At 40.5% G+C, this 15240-nt stretch overlaps 1 protein-coding gene and 1 pseudogene across 2 annotated transcripts in view; one reads left to right on the plus strand and one right to left on the minus strand.

Annotated features, from left to right (window-relative positions):
* Positions 1–15240, minus strand: part of PPP4R2 (protein phosphatase 4 regulatory subunit 2) — a 99102-nt gene that overhangs the window by 53282 nt on the left and 30580 nt on the right. The window lies entirely within an intron of this gene.
* On the plus strand, positions 723–1408 carry LOC136314470 (acyl-protein thioesterase 1-like; annotated as a pseudogene).

Consider the following 15240-nt stretch of genomic DNA (forward strand, 5'->3'; position numbering starts at 1 on the left):
TGATATATTTGCACTCAACCAGAGCACTGAAATATTTAAAGCAACTAACAGAAACTGATAAAAACACAATCATAGTAGGGGAACTAAATAACCTATTGACAAGTAAGGATAGATCATCCACACAGAAAGTAAGAAAATATCAGCCTGAAAGGGCACATTAGACCAAAGGGATATAGTAACTGATATTTACAGAGCCTTTCATCCCAGACCACCTGACTGCAACATTCTTCTCTAGTGCATATAAAACACTCTCAAGGATAAGACTATTTGCTGGGACACAAAACTAAGCTTAACAAATTTAAAACGACTAAAATCATACCAAGCATGTTATCTGATCATTCTAATACTTCCAAATTAAAAATCAACTGCATCCCTCATGCAGCCAGAAGCTTGATTGGTTCGAGTGTGCCTGGCACTCAGGATACTTTTGTTGGAGCACATCAGCCTCAGGTGCTAAAAATAACTTGGTACTCGAGCACCGTCCTTAGATGAGGTTGCCAGGTCAATCCCAGTCAGGGCACATGCAGGAATCTGCCTATTATCTCCCTTTCACTCACAAAAAAATAAAAATTTAAAAATAAATTTAAAAAAATGAAAACAAAAAAATCAGTAAAAAGAAAATAAAAAAACAAATATCATAGAGATTAAATATGCTACTACTAAAAAACAACTGGGTTAAAAAAGAAATGAAAGAGTTATTAGGCACACTGTCAAGTCAGTGTATGTGCAGCAATAACACGTCTGCCCTTCCTGCCATTGTGGCTCATTTCCCGGAAGGCCACTGCTGCAGTGATTTTTCATTCATGGATTGGAAGATAGAGGGCATGGATGGGCCTCTGTAGGTATAAGAAGTTTACACAACAAATGTATCTTCCCGCATGCACAAGTTATGCCTTAAGATTAAAATATGAACATGATATGCCTTCTTGGTTTGATATTATTGGGCTTTCACCAGATTCACAGGAGGATGAACCTGGAATTAAACAGGCAGCAGAAAATGTAAAGCTTTGGTAGGGCAAGAAGTGAAGAATGGCATTCCTTCAAAAATAATTATTTTGGGAGGATTTTCTCAGAGACAAGCATTATCTATAAACACTGCTCTTACACACAGCAGAAACTGGCTACTGTTACTGCACTCAATTGCTGCTTCCACTGCAGGCTTCATTTCCACAGCATCCTAACAGTGACATTAACACAGATATTTCTGTTCTTCAATGCCAAGGACACCGTAGTAACCCTTTAGTTCCCTAATGTTTGGTTCTCTTACTGTCCAAAAGCTAAAAACATTGGTAAATCCAGCCAATGTAACCTTCAAAACTTATGAGGGAATGATGCATAGTTCCTGTCAACAGCAAATGATGGCTATAGCAAGCAATTCTTTGATAAATTCCTACCTCCCGTTAACTGACATCACTAAACAGTCTTGTGCAGAAGTGCACATCAGCATCATTGCAGTAGAGTATAAACCTCTTCCTGTACCCAATTTTGAAACTTACGTTTGTAATGTTTAAATGTTTTGCAAATACATACCACTGACACAGACTGAAATAATATCTCCTTGTGAGAAATTTATGATCTTTTAAGTTTCAATACATGTACTTGTATAATATGATCCAGAATATACTAGCATGAAAATAGGTAAAGTAGCTAGCTAGCTTCTTTTTCCCAAATGTAATTGTACAAAATAATAAAGTAATGACACCAGATTTTCTATTATATCATTTGAAGACTATTAGTATGCTTAATGAAAACTTGTTCAGGTATAAATGAGCAGTTAAGATATAAACTATTTATGAATGCTGTGACTAAGTCTATGGACTTAATCAGAAAGTGCTCAGTCACTGTACAGTACCTGTATTTTTCATGTATGTATTCAGATATACTTAATGATTATAATACATAAAAAGAATGAGGTATTATTACATTATTTCTAATAATAAGGATACTGCTCCTTAGTGTCAGTAAAGAGTAATATTACTCTCTTCAATTAATAACCCTCTTATTTGGGGGATCAGGCTTTTCTTTCCCTGTTTTAATTTCTTTCTTTCTCTCTTTTTTCTGTTTAGGGAGAAGAGGTGAGACACAGAGACAGACTCCACATATGCTCCACCCCAGATCCACCCAGCAAGCCCGCCAAGGGGTGGTGCTCCAGCCATCTGGGGTCATTTCTCAGTTCCGACCAGAACCATTTATTAGTACCTGAGGCGGAAGCCATGGAGCCATCACCAGCACCTGAGGCCAACTCTGTAGAGCCAATGGAGCCATGGCTATGAGAGGGGGGAAAAGAGAGAGAGAGAGAGAGAGAGAGAGAGAGAGGGAGAGGGAGAGGGAGAGAGAGAGAGAGAGAGAGAGAGAGAGAGAGAGAGAAGGTGGAGAGGTGGAAAAGCAGATGAGCACTACTCCTCTATGCCTGACCAGGAATTGAACCTGGGACTTCCATACGCCAGGCCGATGCTCTACCACTGAGCCAACCAACCAGGGTCTGTTATAATTTCTTAATATTCTATTTTCCTCTCTAGAAATGTATTTTTTCTTTTCATCCTACCAAATATCTCCTCCTTGCCATAAACATCTGCTGTCAAAACATGCTGTAATTTGCCATTCTGAATCACAAATATGGTGATATTTAAAATGTATTTATATTTATATAAAGAAACTTCCTATATTACTTATTTCTTTAATTGCACCTTAGTCTGAAGTTACACCTATATAGTTATTACACTCTTCAGTCCAGGCAGGAAATAATTCCATGGTTATATTTTTCTGTAATTAACTAAAAAAATTATTAGGTTATATTATAGTATGTTCTGGAACACAACAAAGAGCTGATTATTTCAAAAGATTAATAAAACTGACAAATCTCTGGCTAGACTAAGTAAAAAAGACTCAAACAAAATTAGAAATGAAAGAAGTTACCAGACACATCACAGAAATACAAAGGATCCTATAAGAACATTATAGAAGTTTATACGCCACCAAATTCAATAACCGTGAAGAAATGGAGAAATTCATAGAAATACATAACCTTCCTAGTCTAAATCATTAAGAACTGAAAAATCTAAATAGGCTGATCAAGTGAGAAAATGGAAACATCCATCAAAAACCTCCCAAAAAAGTAAAAACTCAGAAACAGATGGCTTCACTAGTAAATTCTACCAAATATTCAAATAAGACTTGATCCCTATTCTTCTCAAACTCCTCCAAACTAAAGGAAAAGGCAACACTTCCTAACACATTTCATGAGGCGAACATAATCCTCATTCCAAAACCTGGCAGGGACCACACACATACACACACAGTACAGACCAATTATCTCTGATGAACACAGATGCAAAAATCCTAAACAAAATACTAGCAAATAGAATACAATATATATAGTAAAAAGATAATATAGCCTGATCGAGTGGTGTTCATACCAGGGTCACAAGGATGGTTCAACATATGCAAATCGATCAATGTGATTCACCACATTAACAAAACGGATATATAATTATATGAACATATAAATAGATGTGGAATTCAGTTACCTTCACTATCAAGGTCCACAATCTGGTTATGTACACCTGTGTGTGTGTGTGTGTGTGTGTGTGTGTGTGTGTGTATGTATGTATGTTACAGATGTCTATGAAAACACTTATAAACTTAGCACAATTATGGCCTGGAAGATTTTCCATTTCTCTTCTGTGTAAATGAAGTGTTAATTAAATGAACTGTTATTTACAGATTTATAGCTTATTCTTTAGGAACATGATTTAAAAATAATAAACTTATATTAAATTATTAATTATACATTAATGTGTCAGACCAAAGACTTAATTTTAAAAGATGTTATCCAACATGCTGGAAGGAATAAAAATTCTGATTAATAATTCTTTTAAGCTTAAAAAGATCTTATTTGCGCCTGACCAGGCAGTGGTGCAGTAGATAAGAGTGTAGGACTGGGACACTGAGGACACAGGTTCGAAACCCCGAGGTTGCTGGCTTGAACCCAAAGGTCGCCGGCTTGAGCCCAAGGTCGCTGGCTTGAGCAAGGGTGTCACTCCCTCTGCTGTAGCCCCCAGTCAAGGCATGTATGACAGAGCAATCAAATAAACAACTAAGATGTCTCAACAAAGAACTGATGCTTCTCATCTCTCTCCCTTCCTGTCTGTCCCTATCTGCCCTCTGACTCTGTCTCTGTCAAAAAAAAAAAGCTCATTTACAACAGCATCAAAAAGAATGAAATGCTTAAGAATAAATTTAACCAAGGAAGTGAAAGATAGCAATACTGAAAAAACTATTAAGACAATATCTTCACAAATAAATATGAAGATATCCATGTTCCTGGATTAGAACAATGTTAAAATGTCCATATAAGCAAAGTAATCAACAGAGTCAAAGCAATCCCTATCAAAATTCCAATGTCATTTTTCAGAAATAGAAAAAAAGAAAACCCTAAATGTATGTGGAACCACAAAAGACCCCCAAAAAACAAAGAAATCTTGATAAACAAGGCACCATGCTTCCAGATTTCAAACTACCTAATAAAGCTACAGTAACCAAAACAGTATGGCATTGACCAAAAACAAACAAACAAACAAAAAGAAAAACAGAGAGCCCAACCTGACCAGGCAGTGAAGTAGTGGATAGTGTTGGACTGGGACACAGAGGGCCCAGTTTCAAAACCCTGAAGTCGCTAGGTTGAGCGCATGCTCTTTCGGCTTGAGAGGGTGCTTACCAGCTTGAGCACAGGGTTGTTGGCTTAAAGCCCAGGGTTGCTGGCTTAAGCCCAAGGTTGCTCTGCTGAAGTCCCCCGGTCAAGGCACATATGAGAAAGCAGTCAATGAACAACTAAGCAGATTAAGGAGCCGCAATGAATTCATGCTTGTCATCTCCGTCTCTTCCTGTCTGTTTCTCTCTCTCTCTCTCTCTCTCTCTCTCTCTCTCTCTTTCTCTGTATATGTCACAGAAAAAAGACAACAGAGAGCCCAGAAATAAAACCAAGCATATGGGGGTCAATTAATTTTTAATAAGGATCCAAGAATATACAATGGGAAAGGACTGTGTCTTCAATAAATGGTGTAGGAAAAACTAAACAGCTGCATGCTAAAGAATGAAATTCTATCACCACCTTACACCACACACAAAATCAACTCAAAATTGATTAAAGACTTGAACAAAAGACCTGAAACTGTACAATTTCTAGAAGGAAGCATAGAAAGCTTACTGACATTGGTCTTGGCAATGACTTTTTGTATTTAACGTCTAAAGCAAAACTAAACATGTAGAACTACATCAAACCAAAAAGCTTCTGTTCAGCAAAAGAAACCATCAACAAATGAAAAGGCAGTCTATGAAATGAGAAAATATTTTCAAACCACATATATTTGCAAACCACATATGCAGTGAGAGGTTAATATCCAAAATCATACACCTCATTAGCAAAAACAAAAAAAACCCCAATCTAACTAAAAAGTAGATGGATAATCTGAATAGACATTTTTCTAAAGACTTATAAATGGCCACACAGAGGTATAAAAAGGTGTTGGACATTACTAATCATCAGGGAAATGCAAACAAAACTACAATGAGATAACTCATTAGGTGTTAGGAAGGCTATTATGAAAAAGAAAAGCAGTAAGTGTTTGAGAAGACGTAGAGAATGGGAACCCTTTTGTATTTTGTTGGTAGGAATATAAACTGATTTCTACAGAAGTTTCTCAAGAAAGTAATAATAGAACTCCCATGTAACCCAGCAATCCCACTTTTGGGTATATACCTAAAGGAAACAAAACCATTATCTTGAAGAGCTATCTGAACTCCCATGTTCATTACAGCATTGTTCACAATAGCCAAGGAACAACCTAAGTGTCTGGCAATTGATGATCAAGAAAATGTAGTGTATACAACAGGTCCTCAAAAAACAGTTTTAGTCAACACTTTTGTTTTATATTGGTGAGATGCCAAAGGAACTTAATTGTTGTTTTGTATCAATTAGTCCATGGTAAAATTCATTCATTATAGGTCTTTCGCTTAAAGTGGCAGAACCTATAAACAACATTGAGGACTCAGTTGATGTATAATGGGTATTAGCATTTAAAAATAAGGAAATCCTGTCAACTGTAACAATATGAATGAACCGGGAAGGGCATGCATTATGCTAAGTGAAATGAGCTAGGCAGCCCTGGCCAGATGGCTCAGTGATAGAGCATCAGCCCAGTATGTGGAAGTCCAGGGTTCATTTCCTGATCAGAGCACACAGGAGAAGTGACCATCTGCTTCTCCACCATTACTTGTCCTCCTCCTTTCTATCTCTCTTTCTCCTCCTGCAGCCATGGCTGGAATGGGTCAGTTGCTGAGCAACAAACTAGCAGCTCCCGGTGGGCAGAGCATCACACCCTAGTGGGCTTGCTGGGTGGATCCTGGTCTGGGCACATATGGGAGTATGTCTCTCTGCCTCCCTGCCTCTCACTTAATATATATGTACTTAAAAAAAATAAAAAAAGAGGCCCTGGCAGGTTGGCTCAGTGGTAGAGTGTCGGCCTGGCGTGCAGGGGACCCGGGTTCGATTCCCAGCCAGGGCACATAGGAGAAGCGCCCATTTGCTTCTACACCCCCCCCTCCTTCCTCTCTGTCTCTCTCTTCCCCTCCTGCAGCCAAGGCTCCATTGGAGCAGAGATGGCCCGGGCGCTGGGGATGGTTCCTTGGCCTCTGCCCCAGGCGCTAGAGTGGCTCTGGTCGAGCGACGCCCCGGAGGGGCAGAGCATCGCCCCCTGGTGGACAGAGCGTTGCCCCTGGTGGGCGTGCCGGGTGGATCCCAGTCGGCCGCATGCTGGAGTCTGTCTGACTGTCTCTCCCCGTGTCCAGCTTCAGAAAAATACAAAAAAAAAAAAAAGAAATGAGCTAGAGACAAAGATGCACAGTACTATTTATATGTGAAATCTTAAAAAATAAAAGTCAAACTCATAAAAACAAACAGTAGAAAAGTGGTTGCCAGGAGCTGGAGGAAGGGGAGAATGAAAAATTATGGGTATAAAATTTGTTTGGCATACTGTAAAAATTCTGAAAATGGACATTGGTGATGGTTAAACAACACTGTGAATGTACTTTAATGCCACTGAACTGGACACTTGAAAATAATTATGTCGCCTGACCAGGTGGTGGCACAATGGATAGAGTGTTGGACTGGGATGCAGAGGACCCAGGTTCAAGACCCCGAGGTCGCCAGCTTGAGTGTGGGTTCACCTGGTTTGAGCAAAAACCTCACCAGCTTGGACCCAAGGTCACTGGCTCGAGCAAGAGGTTACTTGGTCTGCTGAAAGCCCAAGGTCAAGGCACATATGAGAAAGCAATCAATGAACAATTAAGGTGTTGCAACGAAAAACTGATGGTTGATGCTTCTCCATTCCTGTCTGTCTGTCCCTGTCTATCCCTCTCTCTGTCTCTGTAAAAAAAAAAAAAAAAAAAAAAAAAAAGAAAGAAAGAAGAAAAAGAAAATAATTATATACCTATTTCAGTAAAGCAGGGGAAAGGGTTAAAATGCTAAATTTTAGAATATCCAGCGCTGTCTGGTTAGGCTTTGGAGTAAGGGCCACTTTCCCCATACTGAGTTTCTCATCTAGAGACCCCTGAAGTAGGGGCTCCCACTACCATCCTGATCTTATACCCTAACCCAGCAAGCTTACAACCTGTAGTTGGGTAGGTGGGGTGAGGCCAGTCTGAGCCAATTCTATAGTCTTTCTACAGAAGGCTCTGCAGGAAGAGCAGGCAGTTGCAAAAGAAGGTGGAAGAGCTAAAAAGTGAATGAAGGCAAATCTTACAGAGCTTGGGGCTTTTATGGAACTGCTGTCACCTCTAAGCAGGAAGAAGCTGATGCTTATACACAGGTCACCCACACACACCCAGGCAGAGAAAACGCAGACACAAACAGCAAACAGAGAAGTACCTACAGACAGGTAGCCCATTCAGGTTACAAACAACAGCTCACACCAACCCATACATGAACCAGCCAAAAACAACCCAGACCAACACAACCAATAGTGGGTGGCAGATGGCACCAACGCTAGACTCAATGAACTACACAAGAGGCACAACCAAAGGAGGAAGGAGTTCCTCAGGCACCAGACACTGGAGAATAAATACACCCAACAGGAAAGACACTTTACAGTGTCTAATACATGTGATCAAGGTTGATCCTTCAGGCCAGGCAGAATGAAGGGATAACCCCACCCATGAAAGGATCAACTGCACTCAATATTCACATACAACAGGAGAGTAAAAATAACCCCAAGAAGCATTCTTAGAGCAAGGAGTTCAGGTGGCCTGGAGGTCAGTACCACTGAGCCCATCTTCCTCATAAAGATGCTGTAACAAATCTGAAATAGCAGAGCTACCTAATACAGACAAAATGGGCAGACAAATATGACCCAAATGAATCAACAAGAGAAATCTCCATGAAAAGAACTAAATGAAATGGAAGTAACCAAACTACCAGAAGCAGAGTTTAAAGAAATGGTTATGAGGATGCTCAAGGATCTTAGAATAAGAATGGATGATCTCAGTGAGAACTTAAAAGAAATAGTAAGCATTAAAAACTACACTGAAATCATAAAAAATAGTAAGTCAGAAATGGCAAATATAATATCTGAAATGAAGACAGCACTAGAAGGAAGAGCAGGCTGGATGAAGCAGAGAATTGAATTAGTGATTCAATGTAAGCACAGAAGTAGAGCAGGAAGAAGAAAAGAGTTTCAAAAAGACAGGAAGCTCTAGGAGAGCTCTGTGACAATATGAAGAGAAACAACATCTGCATCATACGGGTTTCTGAAGAAGAGAACAAAGGATAGAGAACTTGCCTAAAGAAATCATAGCTGAAAACTTACCTAAATTGATTGGAAAAAAGTCACACAAGTTCAAAAATCAGAGTCCCATTAAAGATAAAGCTGAGGAGGGCCATACCAAGACACATCATACTTTTAAAATGCCAAAGTTAAGAGAAAAAACACTAAAAGTGGCCCTGGCCGGTTGGCTCAGTAGTAGAGCCACACAAACACTGTGTGGCCTGGCGTGCAGAAGTCCCGGGTTCGATTCCTGGCCAGGGCACACAGGAAAGTCACCCATCTGCTTCTCCACCCCTCCCCCTCTCCTTCCTCTGTCTCTCTCTTCCCCTCCCGCAGCCAAGGCTCCACTGGAGCAAAGATGGCCTGGGCGCAGGGGATGGCTCCTTGGCCTCTGCCCCAGACGCTAGAGTGGCTCTGGTCGCAACAGAGCGACGCCCCGGAGGGACAGAGCATCACCCCCTAGTGGGCAGAGCGTCGCCCCCTGGTGGGCGTGCCGAGTGGATCTCAATCGGGCGCATGCAGGAGTCTGTCTGACTGCCTCCCGTTTCCAGCTTCGGAAAAATGAAAAAATACACAAAACAGCCTGGTACTGTCATAGGAACAGGCATAGAGCAATGAAACAGAACAGAGAAACCAGAAATAAACCCATGCCTTCACAGTCAATTAATATTTGACAAAGGAGGCAAGAGTGTACAATGGATAAAGACAACTAGTCTCTTTAATAAACGGTGTTGGGAAAATTGGACAGGTACATACAAAAACAATGAAACTAGACCACCAAATTACACCATTCACAAATATAAACTCAAAATAAATTAAAAACTTAAAATATAATTCACAAAACCATAAAAATCCTAGAAAAAACATAGGCAGTAGACTCTCAAATATCTCTCATAGCAATATTTTTGCCGATATTATCTCCTCAGGCAACAGAAATAAAGGACAAAATAAACAAATGGGACTATATCAAACTAAAAAGCTTTAGCAAAGTAAAAGACACAACAAAATAAAAATACAACTCACTCTAAAGGAGAACATATTCGCTAATATATCTGATAAGGGGTTAATAACCAAAATTTATGAAGAACTTACAAAACTCAACACCAGGAAGACAATCCAATTTGAAAATGGGCAAAAGACCTGAATAAACACTTCTTCCAAGACGACATACAGGTGGCCAATAGGCGTATGAAAAAAAATCTCAACTTCACTAATCAACAACAACAAAAAAAGTAAATTAAAACCACAATTACTACATATCACCTCACACCTGCTAGAATGGCTTTCATTAACAAATCAACAAACAAGTGCTAGTGAGGGTGTAGAGTAAAGAGAACCCTCCCACATTGGTGGTGGGAATGCAGGCTCAGTGTAGCCATTGTTGACAAGTGTGGTTAACAGTATGGCGTTTCCACAAAAAAATTAAAATGAGGCCTGACCAGGCGTGGACTGGGATGTGGAGGACCCAGGTTTGAGACCCCAAAGTCACCAGCTTGAGTGCAGGCTCATCTGGTTTGAGCAAGGCTCACCAATTTGAGCACAAGGTCGATGGCTCAAGCAAGGGATCACTTGGTCGGCTGTAGCCCCCCCGGTCAGGGCACATACGGGAGGGCAGTCAATGAACAACTAAGGAGCCGCAACAAAGAGTTGATGTTTCTCATCTCTCTCCCTTCCTGTCTATATGTCCCTATCTCTGATTCTCAGTCACAAAAAAAAAGAAAAAAAAAAACAATTAAAAAATGGGGAGACACCAAGATGGCACCAGAGTAGGCAGATGCAAAGACTCCCAGCTCATACCACCAAACTGGATTACAAGTTAATTTAGGAACAATCAGCATAAAAAACCAACTCTGGACTAAAAGAACAGGTCTCAAAAACCAAGGAGAGCCTGACCAGGTGGTGGCACAGTGGATAGAGCCTCGGACTGGGATGCGGAGGACCCAAGTTTGAGACCCCGAGGTCGCCAGCTTGAGTGAGGGCTAATCTGGTTTGAGCAAGGGGTTACTCAGTCTGCTGAAGGCCCACAGTCAAGGCACATATGAGAAAGCAATCAATGAACAACTAAGGTGTCACAAAAAAAATAAAATAAAAAACCAAGGAGAAAAGAAGAATCCACACTGAGCCTGGTAGGGAGTGCAGAGACACAGTGGGGGCTCCCCTGCTTCCAGGAGTGAGGAGGGTGAGGCTGAGAACCCAGAAGGGCTCTCATTCCAAGAAGAGAAAATATCACTCACAGCCACTTGCCTGGGGACCTGGGAACAAGGTGTGCTGGGAGGGCTGGCTTGTCTTCCAAACTGAAAGTGGGGAGAGAAAGACAGACGGTAACAGGCAGAGGAATGCATGGGATGACCTGAGAAGGTGACTCATCCAGTGCAAAGGTGTCCATAGCTGGGAGAGGGGTTGATCGCTCCACACAGCACAAGCCTAAAGTGGTTCCAGCTGACCCTCCTCCAGAAAGCTCTCCAGCTCCAATCAGCACAAAAAAACACAGCTGAAAACAGGAAGTAGGGAGGAGGGGCAGTAACTCAGGTCTCCATGTAGATCTGAGATACACCTCCCCTACTGAAGCTGAGAAAGCACACCCCCCCCCCAGTAGCTGGCAGAGTCTCAGAAATGACACCTACCACTTTACTGGATACACTTTTAAAGTCCCCTGCTGAGATGTAAACAACATTACCACCCAGTTAAGAAAACTGAGAACAAAACAAACAAATCAAGACTTCAAAGCGGCTCTACTAGGCAAAGAGACCACAACTGGAAAGAGAGAAAAATGGGAAGGCAGACAAGCATAAATCGAATGCTTCAACAAGATAAAATCTTCAGAAAAAGTCCTGGATGAATTGGAATTAATCAAATTACTGTATGTAGAGTATAAAATAATCATTTCTAGGATGCTTAAGGATCTCAAAGCTATAATGGATGGACTTAATGAACACCTCAATAAAAAAATTGTAAGCATCAAAAAGGACACAAAAATAATAAAGAAGAACCAGACAAATGACAAACACAGTATCAGAAGTGAAGACTACACTAGAAGGAATTAAAAGCAGGCTGGATGAAGAAGAGGATCGAATCAGCGACTTAGAGGACAAGATAAGGGAAAGCACAGAAGCAGAAAAACAAAAAATAAAGAGGATTAAAAAGACTGAGGATACTCTAAGAAGAGCTCTGTGACAACATGAAGAGAAATAATATCTGCATATAGGGATTCCTGACGAGAAGAAAAAGAACAAGGACTAGAGAAGCTCTTGAAAAAAATTTTAGCTGAAAAATTTCCCTAAATTGATGCAGGAAAGAGTCATACAAGTTCAAGAAGCAGAAAGAACCACACTAAAAAAGGACCCAAAAAGACCCAAACCAAGACATATCATAATGAAAATATCAAAGCTAAGCGACAAAGAAAGAATATTAAAAGCTGTAAGAGAAAAACAGTCAATCATCTGCAAAGGAACACCCATAAGGATGACATCTAACTTCTCAACAGAAACACTTCAGGCCAGAAGGGAATGGCAAGAAATATTCAAAGTAATGCAGAACAAGAACCTACAATCAAGACTTTTTTTATCCAGCAATACTATCATTTAAAATTGAGGAGAAATAAAAAGCTTCCCAGACCAAAAAAACCTAAAGGAATCCATCACAAGCAAACCAATGCTACAAGAAATGTTAAGAGGCCTGTTGTAAACAGATCAAAGTGTGAAAAGAATATACAAAAGAAGAATACAGCTTTAAAGAATAAAATGGCAATAAACAAGTACATATCAATAATAACCTTTAATGTAAATGGATTAAATGCTCCAATCAAAAGACCTAGGGTAGCTGAATAGATAAGAAAACAGGACCTGTACATATGCTGTCTATAGGAGACCCAACTTAAAAACAAAAGATACACATAGACTGAAAATAAAAGGATGGAAAAAAATATTTCATGAAAATGAAAATGAAGAAAAGGCTGGGGTAGCAATACTTGCATCTGACAAAAAAGACTTTAAAACAAAGACTATAGTAAGGGATAAAGAAAGTCACTACATAAAATGAAGCAATCAAAGAGGAAGAGATAACCATTATAAATATCTATGCACCTAATATAGGAGCACCAAAATAAAGCAGATTTTGATGGACATAAAGAGAGAGATCAACAGCAATACTATAATAAAAGGGGATTTCAATACTTTACAAAAATCAATGGATAGATCCTCAAGAAAGAAAATTAACAAAGAAATAGCAGAATTAAGGGACACACTAGATCAGGGGTCCCCAAACTACACCCCTCAGGCCACATGCGGCCCCTGAGGCCATTTATCTGGCCCCTGCTGCACTTTCGGAAGGGGCACCTCTTTCATTGGTGGTCAATGAAATGAGCACATTGACCACCTCATTAGCCAAAAGCAAGCCCATAGTTCCCATTGAAATACTGGTCAGTTTCTTGATTTAAATTTACTTGTTTTTATTTTAAATATTGTATTTGTTTCCGTTTTGTTTTTTTACTTTAAAATAAGATATGTGCAGTATGCATAGGGATTTGTTCATAGTTTTTTTTATAGTCCGGCCCTCCAACGGTCTGAGGGACAGTGAACTGGCCCCCTGTGTAAAAAGTTTGGGGACCTCTGCACTAGATCAACTGGATTTAATAGATATCTTCAGAACCTTTCACACTAAAGCAGCAGAATATACATTCTTTTCAAGTGCGCGTGATACATTTTCTAGGATAGACCAGACGTTAGGTGACAAGATGAGTCTCAACAAATTTAAGAAGATTGAAACCATATCAAGCATTTCTCGAACCACAATGGCATGAAACTGAAAATCAACTACAATAGAAAAACTAAAAAACACTAAAACACTTGGAAACTAAAGGGCCTGTTATTAAATAACGAACAGATCAAAATTGAAATCAAGGAATAAAAAATTTTCCTGAAACAAATGAAAATGAGCATACATCAACTAAAAGCTGTAGGACACAGCAAAAGCGGTCCTGAGAAGGAAGTTCATATCATTACAAGCAAACCTTAAGAAGCTAGAAGGCTCAAATGAACAACTTAATCCTGCAACTAAAAGTAGCCCTGGCTGGTTGGCTCAGTGGTAGAGCATCGGCCTGGCGTGCAAGGGACCTGGCTTCCATTCCCAGCCAGGGCACATAGGAGAAGCGCCCATTTGCTTCTACACCCTCCCTCCTTCCTCTCTGTCTCTCTCTTCCCCTCCCGCAGCCAAGGCTTCACTGGAGCAAAGATGCCCCGGGCACTGGGGATGGCTCCTTGGCCTCTGCCCCAGGCACCAGAGTGGCTCTGGTCGTGGCAGAGCGACGCCCCGGAGGGGCAGAGCATCGCCCCCTGGTGGGCGTGCTGGGTGGATCCCAGTCGGGCGCATGCGGGAGTCTGTCTGACTGTCTCTCCCCATTTCCAGCTTCAGAAAAAAAAAAACAAAAACAAAAAAAACAGTAAGTAAAGCCTAGAGGAAGTAGAAGGAAGAAAATAATAAATATCAGAGTGGAAATAAATTACATACAGGCTAAAGAAACAGTACAGGGGATCAATGAAACCAAGAGTTGGTTCTTTGAAAAAGTAAACTAAATTGATGAACTCTTAGTCCAGGGTCACCAAGAAAAAAAAAGATAAAGGACTCAAATAAAATTAGAAATGAGGATGGAGAAGTAAAATGGACACAACAGAAATACAAAGGATTGTAGGAAAATCCTATGAAGAACTATTTGCCAAAAAATTAGACAACCTAGGTGAAAGGGACAAATTCCTTGAAAAATATAATCTTTCAAAAATCAATCTGGAAGAATCAGAAAACCTAAATTGACCAATTACAACAAATGAGATTAAAACAGTTATCAAAACACTCCCATCAAACAAAAGCCATGGGCCAGATGGCTTCACAGGCGAATTCTACTAAACATTCAAGAAGAACTAACTCCTATCCATCTCAAGATGTTTATAAAATTCAAGGAGGAAACACTTCCAAGCTCCTTTCATGAGGTGAGCATAATTCTGATTGCAAAACCAGGCAAAGACAACACAAAGAAAGAAAACTACAGCCCAATATCCCTGATGAATTTATAGATGCTAAAATTCTCAACAAAATATTAGCATACCGGATCCAGCAATACATGAAAAAAATCATAGATCACAATCAAGTGGGATTTATTCTGGGGAGGCAAGACTCGCACAATATTTGCAAATCAATAAATGTGATTCCTCGGCCCTGGCCGGTTGGCTCAGCGGTAGAGCCTCGGCCTGGCGTGTGGGGGACCCGGGTTCGATTCCCGGCCAGGGCACATAGGAGAAGTGCCCATTGGCTTCTACACCCCCACCCCCTCCTTCCTCTCTGTCTCTCTCTTCCCCTCCCGCAGCCAAGGCTCCATTGGAGCAAAGATGGCCCGGGTGCTGGGGATGGCTCCTTGGCCTCTGCCCCAGGC

The sequence above is a fragment of the Saccopteryx bilineata genome, chromosome 10 (assembly GCF_036850765.1).
Source record: "Saccopteryx bilineata isolate mSacBil1 chromosome 10, mSacBil1_pri_phased_curated, whole genome shotgun sequence".
Taxonomy (NCBI): Eukaryota; Metazoa; Chordata; class Mammalia; order Chiroptera; family Emballonuridae; genus Saccopteryx; species Saccopteryx bilineata.